Source organism: Salvelinus sp. IW2-2015, linkage group LG30 (assembly GCF_002910315.2).
Source record: "Salvelinus sp. IW2-2015 linkage group LG30, ASM291031v2, whole genome shotgun sequence".
Lineage (NCBI taxonomy): Eukaryota > Metazoa > Chordata > Actinopteri > Salmoniformes > Salmonidae > Salvelinus > Salvelinus sp. IW2-2015.
In genome coordinates, this window is record NC_036869.1 from 7,654,125 (window position 1) to 7,676,117 (window position 21,993).

General features: G+C 44.4%; 1 pseudogene; it reads left to right on the plus strand.

Annotated features, from left to right (window-relative positions):
• Positions 1 to 282: 282 nt before the first annotated feature.
• On the plus strand, positions 283 to 20,293 carry LOC111954803 (RNA cytosine C(5)-methyltransferase NSUN2-like; annotated as a pseudogene).
• Positions 20,294 to 21,993: the final 1,700 nt, after the last annotated feature.

The following is a 21,993-nucleotide window of genomic DNA, read 5'->3' on the forward strand; positions in this document are numbered from 1 at the left end:
TCTGTGTAAGTAGTCAGCAAATATGTCCTCTGATTGTCTTGAGGAGCTATTTATTGTACTCAAGAGTTTTCACACATCTCACTTCACACTTCATGCTAATTGAACGTTGCAGGCAAGTCTGTTTTCTGTCCTAAGAGTTGGTAGCTTTAGTAGCCCTACACATGGCACAGCTAACAACAGTGAAGGAGGTGAGAAACACATGGCACAGCTAACAACAGTGAAGGAGGAGAGAGAGACACACATGGCACAGCTAACAACAGTGAAGGAGGAGGTGAGAAACACATGTCACAGCTAACAGCAGTGAAGAAGGAGGTGAGAAAGCTGAGGTGTGACAGAGAGCAGGACACTCCTCCAGAGGAGCCAGCAAAACTGCCCACAACCTCAACACAACAATGGGACAGACAACACAGGACCCACCAACCCAACAGACCCTACCGACTCCTAACAGCCCCCCTGTCAGCTCCCCCTATAGCCCTCCTGACAACCCCCACACATCTACTGAGGACACACAAAAGCAAGAAATGGTGTTCCCCATTGACTCAAATGACAAATACATTCAAGAGAACTAACTTTTGTCCAAACACTAGGCATGCCCTGGAGCTGTTGTCAGAGGACAGACTAGGGTCCCCCAGCCACATTATAATTTACACGGGCACAAACTACCTGAGGGCCCAGCAGGAAAGGATGGCCACAGCACAAGGTAGTGATTGAAAAAGCTTCTTCCACTTTCCCCAACACACAAGTGGTTATCTCCACCCTGCTACCACGAAAAGACATTCACCTTGTCACCATACAGCYGGTGAATGCAAGCATTTCCCGGGAATGTGCCTCAAAACCTAATGTCTACCTGGCCCACCACTCCAACCTGGACTTGAACAGCCTTTACGACCAGGTCTACTTCTACAAGGCAGCAATCCCAACTTTTGCCAGGACCCTGAAGGACATCACCCTCAACCACAGCCCCAGCACCTCACACAGGAGCAACAGAGCAACGGACACCCTGRCTAGACCAGCGAGACACCCTCCCAGACCTGCAAGACCCCCTTCCGAAGGACCTGCACCYAGAGAACCCACGCCAAGAGGACCTACACTCAGACCACAGCTTCACTAGCCACACCCCAACCAGCTGGGACCACCCCAAACAAACCCTGACCACCCCCCAGATCAGACCTACGTCCCCATGTGCCCCGCCCCTGCAGCAAGGACCTCAACATGACAGCCACACATATGCCCAGGCCGTGAGCAGAGCAACAGGCCCAACCCCCAACCCCCTAATACACCCACCCAATCCCCATCCTGCAACCTAATAGGTATGTATCAGATGCTCAACATGCTCTGCTCACATCTACTGTAATGGTCGTGGCCTAAACCACACAAAAACAACACTAGACACTATGGAACACAAAAGCTTTTTCTATCTCATCCAGGAATATACAGGGTCTGAGGTCATCTGCCTTTGGCCTAAAGACCAGGAGCCCAGACTTCATCAAAGAAACTGGAAATACAGACATTCTCCTCCTACAAGAAACATGGTATAGAGGAGACAGACTCACTGGTTGCCCTCTAAATTACTTTAACTATTTTTTTATTTAAATGTTTTATTTATTTCACCTTTATTTAACCAGGTAGGCCAGTTGAGAACAAGTTCTCATTTACAACTGGGACCTGGCCAAAATAAAGCAAAGCAGTGCGACAAAACAACAACATGTAAACATGTGTTTCCCATGCCAATAAAGCCCCTTGAATTGAATTTAATTAAAGGAGCCCGAATCCAAATAACCAATCGATATCAAATTGAGCAATGTTATTCAACTAAAAACCCAATAGTGCATACTGTATATAACTCATTCTGCGGATTAGATTATTCTGAGCCATGGGCACCGGACCCTGGCCTGTGACGTGCTGTGCAAAAACGGTGAGGGAGGAGCGCTCTTCTCGGATTGAACAGTATTCTGTGCTGCTAGGTCATGTTGCCCACAAGGAAGCATCGTGTACCATGCAGAAACATAAAACATGTATTTTCCATATGGTTTAATTTTCATAGTAGTTTTCATTGTGAAGGCAGATGACGCGTTTTTATCAAAACAATCACCTACTCATTACTCCTCATGCTTAATTATGTCACTTTTGTTTGTTTTGAGACGATTTCGCCGTGGGCTTTGAACCGGGCACCTGGTTTACGCACCGGAGGCAGCCCGTTCCAAAACGAATGCAATCAACTTTCACCCTTTCAAATACGCCTACATGGGCGCCCGGGCGATATTAATCGAATCCCCACATTCTATAGACCCTTCTTTGGGGTGTGTTCAAGAGAAACCACTATATTGTGGTGAAAATGTGAAATTTCAGTACTTTTAGATTAATTCAATTACACATGTTGGCAAAAGCTGGAGTTTTTGTTCTAAATTCGTATCTCTTGTTCAGACATGATCGTTTCCTATACTGGCAAAGAAAAGGCCACTATCGGACATTCTTTGGAGAAAGGGGTGTCAGTGCAAACAAAAAACACAAATTGTTGGGGGCATGGACATCAAGCACTTTTCACATATAATATGTCACTGTCTGTCTGTCTCCAGTTGGCTAAAATGTTGCACTGACATTTTTTTTTCTCTCTCTGGCGAATACATGGTCACCCATAAACTGCTGGCTGACAAACTGGGGTCCTGTCTCAAATGGGTCCGCGAGCAGTGTGGTGTCCGCTAAATAACACAGTCACAAAAATGTTTTCGTGAAAACAGAAATGTGATTTTTGTTCTTAATTTACGGTTAGGTATAAGGTTAATATTGTGGTTAAGGTTAGGTTTAAAATCAGATTTTAAGATGATAAATTGTATAAATAGGCGGGGTTAACTAGTGACGACCGAGCAATGTGTGAGGCAGTACGCGAGTGCAACACCATTCGCAGTTACGGTTTGACTACACCAATTTTCTGCTTTGTAGGTTCATATCCAGAGTGGTTTTGTGGTTCCGACATGGGGAAGAGAAGTCGACAGAGAAAGAAGGAGCATCATAATAGCAAGCCTGGTGGAGGGGTTAGTAGGGACAATGCTGTAAGGTTTGATAGCTAATCATAGATAGCCGGCTAACTTTAGCGGAACGTTACTGTATCTAGTTAACTTAGATAGCATCAAATTACTGTAACGTTATGCCAAGTCAAAGAGAGATTTAATTTATCCCTAGCGAGCCAGCAACTTTAATTTGATTACTATCGCACAACTCATTGCTTATCATACCTTGTTGACATCATGCTTAACTAACTAACTATTGTATTTTGGTCCCAGATGTCTTTGTGCTGTCTTGCCGACTCCTATGACCATTCATTGGCATGTCAATGAGCTGGCTATACGGTACAAGCAGATTTGGGCCCAGGTTATAACTATTGTACTATGATGGTGAGCTCTATCAAGATCTATCCATCTGAGGCTGCAATTCAGAACACTCTTCTCTGACCTCCAAGGAGAACAAGCTGTTTGAGCACTATTACCTGGAGCTGGGTCTTGTGCCCGAGGGGGGGGGGGTTTGAGAAGTTCATTGCTGCGGCAGGTAGCCTAGTGGTTAGAGCGTTGGGCCAGTAACCAAAAGGTTGCTGGATTGAATCGCTGACAAGGTAAAAATCTGTCGTTCTGCCCCTGAACAAGGCAGTTAACCCACTGTTCCCCGGTAGGCCGTCATTGTAAATAAGAATTTGTTCTTAACTGACTTGCCTAGTTAAATAAAAAAGGGAGAACCACCATCGGCCACACTGGATACAAGAGGTATGGAAGATAATCTACTTAGCCAGACCTCTGCAATCAGGTCAGGGGTGTATTCACTATGAAGAAAATGGTATCAAACGGTGAGGAACCTATCTGAATTTGTCCAATAGAAACACTTGATTCTTTGCCAAACGTTTTCTGTTGTTTTGCTACAGTGCACTAATAAAAGTGGTCTTTCTCAGCCTGTGTAATGAGAACAAGATTGAAATTAATAGAGGTAGATGTTTGAATATGATGATAGATACATCACCCACTCTTTCTTTAGCCTGTTCCTGGATCTGTTATTGTTCATGATAATTTGGCATGACAATGACCATGGGGGGGGGGGGGGGTTAGTGAGACAGCGCGCACACAGGTCTAGGACCAGGCATACTCTTGCTCTACATCAGGATCAACAATTATGAAGACTTGTCCAAAACACCCTATTAACTCTAAAATGCATTGAAAGGAATGCGTTGTCCGTCTGTAGCCATGCAAAGTAGATTCTCCACTGTCTGAAGAACTAGTGCAAATAGAGGCTCCTCAGTCTCTGGCTGGTACGAACACATGCGCATGCACGGACACAGAACATAATGCCACATTCACATGCTACTAGGAATCTCAAACATTCCGACTTGCTACTGCTTGAACCCGGTACGTGTATAACTACAACCAGTTAGCAAGTCGGCATTTCAGAGTTTCCTAGTTCGACTAGCAGGTGAACACGGCATTACAGCTGCTAACACTTTTTGTGTTGGTACCAGATGAGCTAGCGTGGCATACCAACATGAGCAGGAAGATCTTGAGGAAGTCTGCTCCTGGAGAATTCCATCAGTTCTAAGACCAGTCTACCATACACACACACACACAGTTCCCAGTCAGCGAGACTAGTCTTGAGGAGACCAGCTTCGGTGTTATTTGGGGCTGATTTTCCAGACATATGGGGAAATTGACAATCTCCTTGGCTCCTTAATCAGGACTAGGCTTAACCGTGTTCTGGGGGAGAACCAGCCCTAAATGTTCCATGTCAATATCAACTGAACCTGTGTCTGGGGAAACCAGCCTCTAATGTTCATGTCACAACAACTGAACCTGTGTCTGGGAACCCAGCCCTAATGTTCATGTCATAACAACTGACCTGTGTCTGGGAAACCAGCCCTAATGTCATGTCATAACAACTGAACCTGTGTCTGGGGAACCAGCCCTAATGTTCATGTCACAACAACTGAACCTGTGTCTGGGGAAACCAGCCCTAATGTTCATGTCATAACAACTGAACCTGTGTCTGGGAAACCAGCCCTAATGTTCATGTCACAAACACTGAACCTGTGTCTGGGAAACCAGCCCTAATGTTCATGTCATAAAACTGAACTGTGTCTGGGAACCAGCCCTAATGTTCATGTCAAACAACTGAACCTGTGTCTGGGAAACCAGCCCTAATGTTCATGTCATAAACAACAACCTGTGTCTGGGGAAACCAGCCCTAATGTTCATGTCATAACAACTGAACCTGTGTCTGGGAAACCAGCCCTAATGTTCATGTCAAAACAACCTGTGTCTGGGAAACCAGCCCTAATGTTCATGTCATAACAACAACCTGTGTCTGGGAAACCAGCCTAATGTTCATGTCATAACAACTGAACCTGTGTCTGGGGAACCAGCCCTAATGTTCATGTCATAACAACTGAACCTGTGTCTGGGGAAACCAGCCCTAATTGTCATGTCATAACAACTGAACCTGTGTCTGGGGAAACCAGCCCTAATGTTCATGTCATAACATGAACCTGTTCTGGGGAAACCAGCCCTAATGTTCATGTCATAACAACTGAACCTGTGTCTGGGGAACAGCCCTAATGTTCATGTCCTAACAACTGAACCTGTGTCTGGGGAACCAGCCCTAATGTTCATGTCATAACAACTGAACCTGTGTCTGGGGAAACCAGCCCTAATGTTCATGTCAACAACTGAACCTGTGTCTGGGAAACCAGCATATGTTTCATGTCATAACAACTGAACCTGTGTCTGGGAAACCAGCCCTAATGTTCATGTCATAACAACTGAACCTGTGTCTGGGGAAACCAGCCCTAATGTTCATGTCATAACAACTGAACCTGTGTCTGGGGAACCAGCCCTAATGTTCATGTCACAACATGAACCTGTGTCTGGGAAACCAGCCCTAATGTTCATGTCATAACAACTGAACCTGTGTCTGGGGAAACCACCCTAATGTTCATGTCATAACAACTGAACCTGTGTCTGGGAAACCAGCCTAATGTTCATGTCAAACAACTGAACCTGTGTCTGGGAAACCAGCCCTAATGTTCATGTCATACAACGAACCTGTGTCTGGGGAAACAAGCCCTAATGTTCATGTCATAACAACTGAACCTGTGTCTGGGAAACCAGCCCTAATGTTCATGTCATAACAACTGAACCTGTGTCTGGGGAACCAGCCCTAATGTTCATGTCATAACACTGAACCTGTGTCTGGGAAACCAGCCCTAATGTTCATGTCATAACAACTGAACCTGTGTCTGGGAACCAGCCCTAATGTTCATGTCATAACAACTGAACCTGTGTCTGGGGAAACCAGCCCTAATGTCATGTCATAACAACTAACCTGTGTCTGGGAAACCAGCCCTAATGTCATGTCAAACAACTGAACCTGTGTCTGGGAAACCAGCCCTAATGTTCATGTCATAACAACTGAACCTGTGTCTGGGGAACCAGCCCTAATGTTCATGTCACACAACTAACCTGTGTCTGGGAACCAGCCCTAATGTTCATGTCATAACAACAACCTGTGTCTGGGAAACCAGCCCTAATGTTTCATGTCAACAACTAACCTGTGTCTGAGGAACCAGCCCTAATGTTCATGTCATAACAACTGAACCTGTGTCTGGGAAACCAGCCCTAATGTTCATGTCAAACAACTGAACCTGTGTCTGGGAAACCAGCCTAATGTTCATGTCATAACAACTGAACCTGTGTCTGGGGAAACCAGCCCTAATGTCATGTCAAACAACAACCTGTGTCTGGGAAACCAGCCCTAATGTTCATGTCATAACAACTAACCTGTGTCTGGGAACCAGCCCTAATGTCATGTCATAACAACTGAACTGTGTCTGGGAAACCAGCCCTAATGTTCATGTCATCACAACTAACCTGTGTCTGGGAAACCAGCCCTAATGTTCATGTCATAACAACAACCTGTGTCTGGGAAACCAGCCCTAATGTTCATGTCATAACAACAACTGTGTCTGGGAAACCAGCCCTAATGTTCATGTCACACAACAACCTGTGTCTGGGAAACCAGCCCTAATGTCATGTCATAAACAACTGAACCTGTGTCTGGGAACCAGCCCTAATGTTCATGTCATAACAACTGAACCTGTGTCTGGGAAACCAGCCCTAATGTTCATGTCATAACAACTGAACCTGTGTCTGGGAAACCAGCCCTAATGTTCATGTCACAACAACTGACCTGTGTCTGGGAAACCAGCCCTAATGTTCATGTCATAACAACTGAACCTGTGTCTGGGGAAACCAGCCCTAATGTTCATGTCAAACAACTGAACCTGTGTCTGGAAACCAGCCCTAATGTTCATGTCATAACAACTGAACCTGTGTCTGGGAAACCAGCCCTAATGTTCATGTCATAACAACTGAACCTGTGTCTGGGGAAACCAGCCCTAATGTTATGTCATAACAACTGAACCTGTGTCTGGGAAACCAGCCCTAATGTTCATGTCATAACAACTGAACCTGTGTCTGGGAAACCAGCCCTAATGTTCATGTCATAACAACTAACCTGTGTCTGGGAAACCAGCCCTAATGTTCATGTCATAACAACAACCTGTGTCTGGGGAACCAGCCCTAATGTTCATGTCATAACAACTGAACCTGTGTCTGGGGAAACCAGCCCTAATGTTCATGTCATAACAACTGAACCTGTGTCTGGGAACCAGCCCTAATGTTCATGTCATAACAACTGAACCTGTGTCTGGGGAAACCAGCCCTAATGTTCATGTCATAACAACTGAACCTGTGTCTGGGAACCAGCCCTAATGTTCATGTCATAACAACTGAACCTGTGTCTGGGAACCAGCCCTAATGTTCATGTCATAACAACTGAACCTGTGTCTGGGGAACAGCCCTAATGTTCATGTCATAACAACTGAACCTGTGTCTGGGGAAACCAGCCCTAATGTTCATGTCAAACAACTGAACCTGTGTCTGGGGAAACCAGCCCTAATGTTCATGTCATAACACTGACCTGTGTCTGGGAAACCAGCCCTAATGTTCATGTCATAACAACTGAACACCTGTGTCTGGGAAACAGCCTAATCGTCTCATGTCAGAACAACTACCTGTGTCTGGGAAACCAGCCCTAATGTTCATGTCATAACAACTGAACCTGTGTCTGGGAAACCAGCCCTAATGTTCATGTCATAACAACTTAACCTGACAATAGATGAGCTGCTGGTTGAGTTACTTGGTTTCTTGCATAGAATTAGAATACTAATTGAATTGGATCTTGGTAGTTTCTTAGCTGTATGGCTTCCTTATGTAGTGTGGTGTTTCTGTCTCTACCTTGGCCTCTACAGGTAACGTCAGTAGACAGGAGGCTGTAAGTATGATCCTCTGCTGAAGATTGAACAAAAATACAAGGTAAGCGACACACTGGACGCCTCTGGTAAAGGTCTGCTCCCATTTCTGACCCCCCTAAACCTGGGAACATCATAGTGTAACAGTGTGTATTCCTGTGGGTAGATTCTGGACATGTGTGCTGCTCCTGGATCCAAGACAGCCCAGTTGATCGAGATGCTCCATTCTGATATGAACATATCCTTCCTTGGTAACGTGTGTCACACACGCACAAATTGCAAAAATATGATCTAAAATTTAAAAAAACACCTGATCCATTGGAGTGTCTGAACTGTTGTCCAATAGGAAAAGACCATAAGTTGCTGAATGTATCTTTTCTGAAAAGGAATAATACACTAACAACACATTGTAGTCCTGAACATCCCTCTCTTTCGCTCTACCTTCTGCTTTGCAGAGGGCTTTGTGATAGCCARTGACATGGACAACAAGCATTGCTACCTGCCGGTGCACCAGGCTAAGAGACTGAACAGCCCCTGTATCATGGTGGTGAACCACGATGCCTCCTGCATCCCCAGACTACAGATAGTCACGGAACACGGACAGAAGGACACACTGTTCTATGACCGCAGCCTCTGTGATGTCGCCTGCCGGTAAACAAAGATTTAACCTGGTTAGCTGAGAGAGAAGTAGGGGAGAAAGAAAGGCAGGGGGAGACAAAAAATCTGGGGGTTTTGTGTTTGACTGTTAGAACTCGACATGATATCTAGACAGTCAGCAATATGGAGCTATATAAACCTCATGGTTCTACCCTGTCTGTCCTATGATTGGTTGCTATACTGGGTAGGCTACTGCTTGTTTGTTTTTAGTAGGGGAAACAAGTGTGACTACAAGAATGAGACTGTGGGTAAAGTAACTCTCCCAGGTCAAATGCTGAGTCTGACTGGTCCCACAATGCCAAGGCCTGGACTCCATCACTCACACACATTTACTGTTCATTTCTAAAACTTTTTGTTTCTTCTAACTTTTGTTAGTCTACATTGCCAAAGCAAGTGAAATAGACAATGTTTAATAGGTTTACATTTGGGACTCTGGAGTGGTGCAGCGGTCTAAGGCACTGCATCTCAGTGCAAGAGGCGTCACTACAGTTCCTGGTTAGAATCCAGGCTGTATCACACCCGGCCGTGATTGGGAGTCCTATAGGGCGGCGCACAATTGGCCCAGCGTCGTCTGGGCTTGGTCGGGTAGGCTGTCATTGTAAATAAGAATTTGTTCTTAACCGACTTGCCTAGTTAAATAAAGGTACAATTTAAAAAAAACTTTGATTTAATAGAGACAGAGGAAAGGGATGAGTAGAGACATAAGAGGGAGGCGGCTGAGCAGTCTGAAACCACGCTGTTGGAGTTCCTGTGTGGGAAGGCTGATGTGTCGTTAGGGGTTTGCTTTCCTGGTTTGTCTCTGTCCAAACAACATTTTTAAGTGTGTTCCTATTTTCTTCATTCCCTAAAGTCAAGTGTTATGTGTATCTCCAGTGGAGAGGGCACCATGAGGAAGAACATTGATGTGTGGAAGAAATACACCACCAGCAACAGCCTGCATCTCCATGGGTGAGGAGAGAGCTTGTGTGTGTCTTAACCTTTATTTATTTTATTTCGCCTTTATTTAACCAGGTAGGCCAGTTGAGAACAAGTTCTCATTTACAACTGCGACCTGGCCAAGATAAAGCAAAGCAGTGCGACACAAACAACAACACAGAGTTACACATGGAATAAACAAGCGTACAGTCAATAACACAATAGGGGAAAAAAGAACGTCTATATACAGTGTGTGTAAATGGCATGAGGAGGTAAGGCAATAAATAGGCCATAGTAGCAAAGTCATTCACAATTTAGCATATTAACACTGGAGTGATAAATAAGCAGATGAAGTAGAGATAGAGATACTAGTAGAGATACTGGTGTGCAAAAGAGCAGAAAAGTAAATAAAAACAATATGGGGATGAGGTAGGTAGATTGGGTGGGCTATTTACAGATGGACTATGTACAGCTGCAGCGATCGGTTAGCTGCTCAGATAGCTGATGTTTAAAGTTATTGAGGGAATTATAAGTCTCCAGCTTCAGCAATTTTTGCAATTCGTTCCGGTCACTGGCAGCAGAGAACTGGAAGGAAAGGTGGCCAAAGAGGTGTTGGCTTTGGGGATGACGATTGAGATATACCTGCTGGAGCGCGTGCTACGGGTGGGTGTTGTTATCGTGACCAGAGAGCTGAGATAAGGCGGAGCTTTACCTAGCATAGACTTATAGATGACCTGGAGCCAGTGAGTCTGGCGACGAATATGTAGCGAGGGCAAGCCGACTAGATCATACAGGTCGCAGTGGTGGGTGGTATAAGGAGCTTTGGTAACAAAACGGATGGCACTGTGATAGACTGCATCCAGTTTGCTGAGTAGAGTATTGGATAACATCGAATTCGAGGATCGGTAGGATAGTCAGTTTTACTAGGGTAAGTTTGGCGGCGAGTGATGGAGGCTTTGTTGCGACATAGAAAGTTGTGTGTGTCTCTAGATCCGTATAGCAGTGCATGGTGTGGAGCAGTGCATGGTGTGGAGCAGTGCATGGTGTGGAGCAGTGCATGGTGTGGAGCAGTGCATGGTGTGGAGCAGCTAGCTGTAGGAGGGAGGATGGTCTACTCTACCTGTTCACTCAACACTGTAGAGGACGAAGCTGTCATAGCAACAGTACTGGAGAAGAGTGAAGGTAACACACATGCATGCATGCATGCACAAATCCAGTGTCTCAGACACACACACACAGGTGATAACTGCCTCATCTGCTTTGTCTCTCCAGGTGCGTTAGAGTTGGCAGATGCGTCCGCTGATCTCCCAGGGTTAAAATGGATGCCTGGAGTAACCAAATGGAAGGTATATAACTGTTGGACCACATGACCTCCACCTCATGCCTAACAGTCACTGCTAGCAGCTACTAGAGGTACTTGATAGGCATGAGAGTCTAGCCACTACAATATTCATGATATTCCACAACCTTGTCAGTTTATTGACGACATATTGAGACAGTTTTAGATCGCGCTCTTTCCCATCTCCAACTACCTCTCACACATACTTATTCTCTATTCATTTTGTTTCTTTCCTAGTTGATGACTAAGGAGGGTCAGTGGTATAAGGACTGGTCAGAGGTGCCAGCCAACCACCATACACAGATCAGACCCACCATGTTCCCTCCCACAGACACAGAGAAACTGGCCAATATGAAGTTGGAGATGGTACACACATCTGTGTATACACATGCGAACTCATACACACCCACCGGCTCCACTTTATTTGGTTAGAATATGCCTAAGATGTCAACTTTCATGACAATCATGTACATTGTATTTGCTACACCTGTGCACATTCACCTTTCAACACAGCTGCATACATATCTGATCCTAATATGAGATACATAATCAAATCTAGGCAGACTATCAAATCCCTGTGAAGGGTTGCTGGTTTGTGTTTTGATTTCTACCAGCAGAGGGTGCTCCTGGCCCATGTTTATCTCTATATAATATATACATACGCACACACACACACACACAGTATCTATGTGTATTCAGTATGAGGATTCTGCCCCATCACCAGAACACTGGAGGCTTCTTTGTAGCTGTCCTGGCCAAGAAAGCCCCCATGCCCTGGAACAGAACAATCCCCAAGGAACACACCCACATACTTACACGGGATACACAGAAAAGCGCACAGTCCACACAGACACGCACACTTCACACACACATGGACACGCACGCTCCTCACACCTTTGTTTTCTTGTTAACACAGGCACATTTTAGATGGAACGCAACACTGTCCGGTACCTCATACACGAGAGAGAAGTTCCCACAAAAGTGAACTTTGATTCCTTTCTCCAGTTGAGGAAGGAGCAGACATCCAGCTCAGTGCCCCAGCCAGAGGACTCTCCAGTGGACACCCCCCTCCTTGAGAAACCCCTGGAGGATGGAGACGAGGCAGGAGAGGACTCGCCCAAAGAGCTAGTCAGACCAAGGAACCCAACGTGTGTGGGTGAGATGAGGGAGGGAGAGTGTGTGCAGGGTGGGAAATTAACTTTTTGGTCCACCAGCCACTGGCAGGTAGATAAGAAAAATGTACCAACAACAGATTTTTTACCAGCCAAACTACTTTTCCCGCCATAATCACTCCAAAAATCACAAAAACGAATGAGCATGCATTCTAATGTTTCTAAAACAAAAGTATTACTAGTAAGAAGTAATGGGGTATATTGCTTAATTTTATTTCATTGTTTTGACCTGCGTCTTAACCAATGCATCTTAAAATAAATCATTTAAATACTATAGTAAGAACAGAAACAGTTCTACAACTGAACATCAGAATCAACAAAGTGCCTCCCCTGCCACAAATGCTGAGTGATACAGCTTATTTATTTTAGTACATGTGTTCCTAAGTAGAAATGTAGAAGCACACAAATACATCTAGGAGAACAATTACAATGTTTGAGTGTTTTAATGACAAGAAATTACAAAAAGTTAATGAATAAAAGTTTTGGGGAGTGATACATACTCAATCAAGCACAATCATTAGGTGATACAAATGTTCAGCTTCCCCTTTAAGGGACAGGGCGTTACCGTGGTAATTTGGACACTCCCCTGTGATGGAAAATCTGACTGCAATGTCTTCTTAGCAGAAGGCAGTTGCCGCAAACTCAAACTAATATTGAAAAACRACCTAGTATGTGAACAAAACGATGTAACTGGCAAAGAAACACGAGGGAGAAAGTCACACTTTAGAAGCCTTTCTTGTCCATTCGACCAACTTCTACATGTGGGCTTTGGATTTTTTTTTAATGCTCTTTGTGACCATCCGCCAACATGGCTGGTGAAATAGACATTCTTACCTACCAATGACAATCTACCCACATTTGGCGGGTGTTAATTTCCAGCAGTGTGTATCTTCTGACTCTGCTCTCTGCTCCAGGACTCCCAATAAAAAGATGAAGACTTCAGCATGATTTTAAAGAAGACCCCTTTGTCTTCCTAACTGAAGACCACCCTGACTTCCCACCTATAGAGTGAGTTTTTGGTCTCTGACGGATTGCAACCTATGTAAGCAGCTGCTTGATGTCAGCGTTACCTGTATGGAGGGGAAACTGTTTTGACCAAGCATAGATAGTATTACCTTTACAAGGTAATGTACACTGAACAAAAAAATATAAACGGAACAGATTTTTCAGAGTTTTACAGTTCATATAGGGAAATCAGTCAATTAAAATAAATTGATTAGGCCCTAATCTATGGTTTCACACGACAGGCAATACAGATAAGAATCTGTTGGTCACAGATACACACCCTACTTTAATTGTTTTTATTTAAGTTGTCAGTATCTTGTGTGACCATTTTGCCTCATGCAGCATCTCCTTCGCATAGAGTTGATCAGGCTGTTGATTGTGGCCTGKGGAATGTTGTCCTACTCTTCTTCAATGGCTGTGCGAAGTTGCTGGATATTGGCGGGAACTGGAACACACTGTCGTACACGTCAATCCAGAACATCCCAAACATGCTCAATGGGTGACCTGTCTGGTATGCAGGCCATGGAAGAACTGGGACATTTTTCAGCTTCCAGGAATTGTGTACAGATCCTTGCGAAATGGGATCCTGCTGAAACATGATGTGATGACGGCGGATGAATGGCACGACAATGGGCCTCAGGATCTCGTCACAGTATCTCTGTGCATTCAAATTGCCATCAATAAAATACAATTGTGTTCGTTGTCTGCAGCTTATGCCTACACATACCATAACCCCACCACCACCATGGGGCACTGTTCACAACATTGACATCAGCAAACCACTCGCTCACACAACGCCATACCCGCTGTCTGTCATCTGCCCGGTACAGTCGAAACCGGGATTCATCTGTGAAGAGCACACTTCTCCAGCATGCCATCGGTTACGATGCCGTACTGCAGTCAGGTCAAGACCCTGGTGAAGAAGACGAGCACACAGATTAACTTCCGAGAGACGGTTTCTGAAAGTTTGTGTAGAAATTCTTTATTGGCGCAAACCCACAGTTTCATTAGCTGTCTGGGTGGCTGGTCTCAGACGATCCCGCAGGTGAAGGAGCAGGATGTGGAGTTCCTGGGCTGGCGTTGTTACACGTGGTCTGCGGTTGTGAGGTCGGTTGGACATACTGCCAAATTCTCTAAAATGACGTTGGTAGAGAAATTAACATTCCATTCTCTGGCAACCGCTCTGGTGGACATTCCTACAGTCAGCATGTCAATTGCACGCTCCCACAATACTTGAGACATCTTGTGGCGTTGTGACAAAATTGCACATTTTAGTGGCCTTTTATTATCCCCAACACAAGGCTCACCTGTGTAATGATCATGCTGATCATCACCCAACTACCTCATCCCCATATTGTTTTAGTTTTTTGGCTCTTTTGCACCCCAGTATTTCTACTTGCACATCATCATCTGCACATCTATCACTCCAGTGTTAATGATAAATTGTAATTATTTCGCCTCTATGGCTTATTTATTTCCTTACCTCCCTAATCTTACTACAATTGCACACACTGTAGATATACCTTTCTACTGTATTATTGACTGTACGTTTGTTTATCCCATGTGTAACTCTGTGTTGTTGTTTGTGTTGCACTGCTTTGCTTTATCTTGGCCAGGTTGCAGTTGTAAATGAGAACTTGTTCTCAACTGGCCTACCTGGTTAAATAAAGGTGAAATAAAATAAATAAAAAATGATCATGCTGTTTAATCAGCTTCTTGATATGCCACACCTGTCAGGGGATGGATTTTCTTGGCAAAAGAGATGCTCACTAACAGGGATATAAACTAATTTGTGCACAAAATGTGAGCGAAATAAGCTTTTTGTCCGTGTGGAAAATGTCTGGGGTCTTTTATTTCAACTCATGAAACATGGGACCAACACTTTACATGTTGCGTTTTATATTTTTGTTCAGTGTACAGGTTTTGATTGATAACTTAATCTATTCCATAATGTGTGTGTTGCTGGTACTTCTATGACCTGTCTCCAGACTTCCCTAAGACCCTTCTCACCCCAAATCCCCCTAGTACACTCAGCACCTGCGCAGGTGGATGTGTGTGTGTGCCTCCAAGCAGTCAGATAACCACTCCCTTCCCCTATTCCTCTGTCACTCTCCCCCTCTCTTTCGATGCCCCCCTCCCTTTCTCTGTTGTGATGTTTAGACCTGACCCAGGGTCTGATCAGCCTCCAGTTAAACATTAGAAACAGTCTGAGTCTCCATCACCAGACTGTTCCCAGAACTACATACAGTACCAGTCAAAAGTTTGGATACACCTATTCATTCCAGGGTTTTTTGTTATTTTGACTATTTTCTACATTGTAGAATAATAGTCAAAACATAAACTATGAAATAACACACGGAATCACGTAGTAACACAAGGAGTGTTTAACAAATCTAAATATATTTAAGACATGAAGGTCAGTCAATCTGGAAAATTTCAAGGACTTTGTACATTTTTTCAAGTGCAGTCGCAAAAACCTTCAAGCGCTATGATCAAATTTATTTATATAGCCCTTCTTACATCAGCTGATATCTCAAAGTGCTGTACAGAACCCCGGCCTAAAACCCCAAACAGCAAGCAATGCAGGTGTAGAAGCACGGTGGCTAAGAAAAACTCCCTAGAAAGGCCAAAAACTAGGAAGAAACCTAGAGAGGAACCAGGCTATGAGGGGTGGCCAGTCCTCTTCTGGCTGTGCCGGGTGGAGATTATAACAGAACATGGCCAAGATGTTCAAATGTTCATAAATGACCAGCATGGTCAAATAATAATAATCACAGTAGTTGTCGAGGGCGCAACAAGTCAGAACCTCAGGAGTAAATGTCAGTTGGCTTTTCATAGCCGATCATTGAGAGTATCTCTACCGCTCCTGCTGTCTTTAGAGAGTTGAAAACAGCAGTTCTGGACAGGTAGCACGTCCGGTGAACAGGTCAGGGTTCCATAGCCACAGGCAGAACAGTTGAAACTGGAGCAGCAGCACGGCAGGTGGACTGGGAACAGCAAGGAGTCATCATGCCAGGTAGTCCTGAGGCATGGTCCTAGGGCTCAGGTCCTCCGAGAGAGAGAAAGAAAGAAGAGAAAGAAAGAAAGAGAGAATTAGAGAGAGCATACCTAAATTCACACAGGACACCAGATAAGACAGGAGAAGTACTCCAGATATAACAGACTGACCCTAGCCCCCCGACACATAAACTACTGCAGCATAAATACTGGAGGCTGAGACAGGAGGGGTCAGGAGCACTGTGGCCCCATCCGATGATACCCCGGACAGGTTCAAACAGGCAGGATATAACCCCACCCACTTTGCCAAAGCACAGCCCCCACACCACTAGAGGGATATGATGAACTGGCTCTCATGAGGACCGCCACAGAAAAGGAAGACCCAGAGTTATCTCTGCTGCCGAGGATAAGTTCATTAGAGTTACCAGCTTCAGAAATTGCGGCCCTAATAAATGCTTCAGAGTTCAAGTAACAGACACATCTCAACATCAACTGTTCAGATGAGACTGTGTGAATCAGGCCTTCATGGTCGAATTGCACCAATAAGAAGAAGATACTTGCTTGGACCAAGAAACACGAGCAGTGGACATTAGACCGGTGGAAATCTGTCCGTTGGTCTGATGAGTCCAAATTTGAGATTTTTGGTTCCAACCGCCATGTCTTTGTGAGATCCAGAATAGGTGAACGGATGTCTCCGCGTGTGTGGTTCCACCGTGAAGCATTGAGGAGATGCTGTGGGAGTGCTTTGCTGGTGACACTCAGTGATTTATTTAGAATGCAAGGCACACTTAATCAGCATGGCTACCACAGCATTCTGCTGGACCTATGCATTTGTTTTTCAACAGAACAATGACCCAACACACCTCCAGGCTGTGTAAGGGCTATTTGACCAAGGAGAGTGATGGAGTGCTGCATCAGATGACCTGGCCTCCACAATTACCCGACCTCAATCCAATTGAGATGGTTTGGGATGTGTGAAGGAAAAGCATCCAACAAGTGCTCAGCATATGTGGGAACTTCAAGACTGTTGGAAAAGCATTCCAGGTGAACCTGGTTGAGAGAATGCCAAGAGTGTGCAAAGCTGTCATCAAGGCAAAGGGTGGCTACTTTGAAGAATACAACGTATACACTACAGTTTAAATGTTTTGGGTCACTTAGAAATGTCCTTGTTTTTGTTGTAAATGACTATTGTAGCTGGAAACGGCACATTTTTTTATGGAATATCTACATAGGTGTACAGAGGCTCATTATCAGCAACCATCACTCCTGTGTTCCAATGGCACGTTGTGTTAGCTAATCCAAGTTTATCATTTTAAAAGGCTAATTGATCATTAGAAACCCCTTTTGCAATTATGTTAGCACAGCTGAAAACTGTTGTGCTGATTTAAAGAAGCAATAAAACTGGCCTTTAGACTAGTTGAGTATCTGGAGCATCAGTATTTATGGGTTTGAAAACAGGCTCAAAATGGCCAGAAACAAAGAACTTTCTTCTGAAACTCGTCAGTCTATTCTTGTTCTGAGAAAGGAAGGCTGTTACATTAACAATGTCTACACTRTATTTTTGATCAATGGACAAAAAATGTGCTTTTCTTTCAAAAACGAGGACATTTCTAAGTGACCCCAAACTTTTTAACCCTAGTGTATTTTGATTTGTTTAACACTTTAAAAAAATGTATTACTACATGATTCCATATGTTATGTCATAGTTTTGATGTCTTCACTATTGTTCTACAATGTAGAAAATAGTMAAAATAAAGAACACTTGAATAAGTAGGTGTCCAAACTTKTGATTGGTACTGTAYATMTGCACATGCATATACACTGATTGTACAAAACATTAAGAACACCTGCTCTTTCCATGACAGACTGACCAGGTGAATCTAGGTGAAAGCTACGATCTCTATTTGATGACATCTGTTATCCACTTCAATCAGTCTAGATGAAGGGGAGACGGTTTAAAGAATGATTTATAAGCCTTGAGACAATTGAGACATGGATTGTGAATGTGTGCCATTCAGAGCGGCAAGGCATAAGATTTGAGTGCCTTTGAACGGGGTATGGTAGTAGGTGCAAAGCACACCGGTTTCAGTGTGTCAAGAACTGTAACGCTGCTGGGTTTCCTGTGTGTMTCAAGAATGGTCCACCACCCAAGGGACATCCAGCCAACTTGACACAACTGTGGGAAGCATTGGAATCAACATGGGCCAGCATTCCAGTGGAATTGTGGAATTCGACAACATGTAGAGTCCATGCCCAGACAAATTGAGGCTGTTCTAAGGGCAAAAGGGGGTGCAATTCAATATCAGGAAGGTATGCACAAATAAATAAAAAAATTCAGTGTTTACATGCATGCAGAATACTCAGCACGGTTCTGGCTCAATGATGTGTGACAAAATATTGTAAGAAGCAATGGCTTATTTGAAATCCAAACTATTATTMAAAACATTGAAATCAGAAGCAATCGGTAAATATGTTGCTGAAATGGATGTTATTCTCAAGCACTGTAATTTCATTATTTTGTGTGTTTTGCAGGTGATCAACACAGGGGTGAAGGTGTKGTCTCTCAACAGCGACAAGGAGGAGTTTGGCTGTGCCTTCAGACTTGCCCAGGAGGTAGGTACACGTGTATTAATATTCTAGACTTTCAGATAACATGGAAAATGCACACTCGCACATACGGCAGTACACATGGGTACACGCACTCAATCCTCTCTCTCCCTCCTCATCCATCTCTCCTCCAGGGTATCTATACTCTGTTCCCCTACATCCGCTCCAGGATGATCACAATCAGTGTTGAGGACATCAAGATTCTACTGACTCGGGAGAACCCGTACCTCAACCAACTGGAGGATGATGTTCACCAACAGGCCAAGAAGATTGGTACAGTCGTGCTTTTTGTTTTTCCTTCAAACCCGTCTATGTTCTGTACTGTGTGGCTGTAGGGTGGTGGCTTTGTGTGTGTTCATGCAGTGTTTCTCTGTTTCTACAGAAATGGGCAGCATTGTTTTAAAGTACCGGCCTGATAGTAGGTAAGTATCCATTTTGTCTCTGTCCATGTATTATTTACTGTTATCAGAGAATTCACCCTCTTTCTCTCTCCAACCCTCTCCTCAGTAACCTTGATGGTCCACAGTGTCCTATAKAGCTGTGTGGCTGGAGAGGCAAGTCCTCCATCAGAGCTTTCGTACCCCGCAACGAGAGGTTCCACTACCTCCGCATGCTGGTGGTCGAGGTATTCCGGAACAAACAGGGACCGGGACCCAGGGAGGGAGAGGAGGAGGTGGAGACGGAGAACGGGAACAAAAATGGCAGCATAAAAGARGAGGTGAAAGTAGAGGTGACGAGCACCTGACAGGGGAGGGGAGATATTGACCAGCACCTGAGGGGAGGAGTAGAAAGAAATGTGTATCTCATTAGTCTTAACAAGTTTCCCTCTCTTTGTCTCCACCATATTGCTTTCACCCTTTTGTTTTTATATCAGTGGAGATGTAGGAGAGGCGTTGAACCTCTTTAGACTATTGAGACACAGGGAGGAAGGGAAAGGGAGGAGGAGGTGCTGTATGAGCTGGAGCTATGCTGGCCAGACTAGGGCTAGACCAAATGTGAGGGAGAAGAGATGAGTTGGGTAGCTCAGTAGAACTTCTAAGCCACTGCCATAGCAGAAAGGCCACCCCTTGACAGAGCACCTGGTCTTCCATGCTCCCCCAGACTTGGTACACTCCAGGGGTCGAAGCTTTAGTAACTTATTTTAGTTTCTACTGCTGATTTGTTTTAACAGGGAACTTCACTGGCAAAAAAYTTTTTWMAATTATTATTATTGTGCATGTTTGAATGTTTATCAACGGCTATTTAATTTTCTATCATTGTAAGGAAGATGGAATTGATTAAAGATATTAAATTCATATACAGTCTCTGAAGGTCATTGAAATTGAATCTAACCCCAACTCTGCTTCCCACGCACACAAATAAACATGCACGATCTCTCAAAGTAACTGCCTTTATGTGGTTGCCATGGCGACTTAAACTGCATCATATCACACAAACATACACCACCCCCCCATCAGCCATATCTCTCCTATTTAGTACCAATCTCTGCTGCCATGACGACCATGCAGCCACCTCAGGAAAGAGTATACTCCTTTCTCATTCCATCCTGTTCTCCCACTGGAAGAGGGAGAACAGRGGAAATGTTTCTTCTCCTTAGCCACCCTTCCATCCTTCCCCTCTTCTCTCATCCTGTCTCAAACTAATGTAGGCATAAGGAAGAGGAAGCAAAGGCCAGCCCTAGACAGAGCAAAAGAGGGGGGGAAATATAGGCTAGATAGAGGGAGATTGAAAAGGGAAAACATTTTGTTACATTACAGCCTTATTCAAAAATTGATTAAACATTTTTTATATTCAACCTACACAATACACATTGACAAAGCGAAAACAGGTTTTTAGAAATTTTTGCATATGTATAAAATACTGATACCTAATTTGCTAAGAAACTCAAAATTGAGCTCAGGTGCGTCCTATTTACATTGTACATTGATCCTCCTTGATGTTTTCTACAACTTGATTTGAGTCCACCTGTGCAAATTCAATTGATTGGACATTATTTGGAAAGGCACACACYTGTCTATATAAGGTCCCGCAGTTGACGGTGCATATTAACAAAAACCAAGCCATGAGGTCAAAGGARTTGTCAGTAGAGCTCCAAGACAGGATTGCGTCGAGTCACAGATMTTTGGAAGGGTACCAATAAATGTCTGCAGTATTGAAGGTCTCCAAGAACGCAGAGTCCTCCATCATTCTAAAATGGAAGAAGTATAGAATCACCAAGACTCTTCCTAGAGCTGTCCGGCCGGCTAAACTGAGCAATTGGGATAGAAGGGCCTTGGTCAGGGAGGAGACCAAGAACCYGATGGTCACTCTGATTGAGCTTGGAGAACCTTCCAGAAGAACAACCATCTCTGCAGGACTCCACMAATTAGGCCTTTATGGTAGAGTGGCCAGACGGAAGCCACTCCTCARTGAAAGGTACATGACAGCCCGCTTGGAGTTTGCCAAAAGGCACATAAAGGACTCAGACCATGAGAAAYAAGATTCTCTGGTCTGATGAAACCAAGATTGAGCTCTTTGGCCTGAATGCTAAGTGTCACATCTGGAGGAAACCTGGCACCATCCCTACGGTGAAGTATGGTGGTGGCAGCATCATGCTGTGGTGGTGTTTTTGAGCTGCAGGGACTGGGAGACTAGTCAGGATCGAGGCAAAGATGAACGGAGCAAAGTACAGAGATCTTGATGAAAACCTACCCCAGAGCACTTAGGACCTCAGACTGGGTTGAATTTTTACCTTCCAACAGGACAACGATCCTAAGCACACAGCCAAGATCATGCARGATCATGCAGGACAAGTTTCTGAATGTGCTTGAGTGGCCCAGCCAGAGCCCGGACTTGAACCCGATCTCTGGAGAGACCTGAAGATAGCTGTGCAGCGACACTTCCCATCCAACCTGACAGAGCTTGAGAGGATCTGCAGAGAAATATGGGAGAAACTCCCCAAATACAGGTATGCCAAGCTT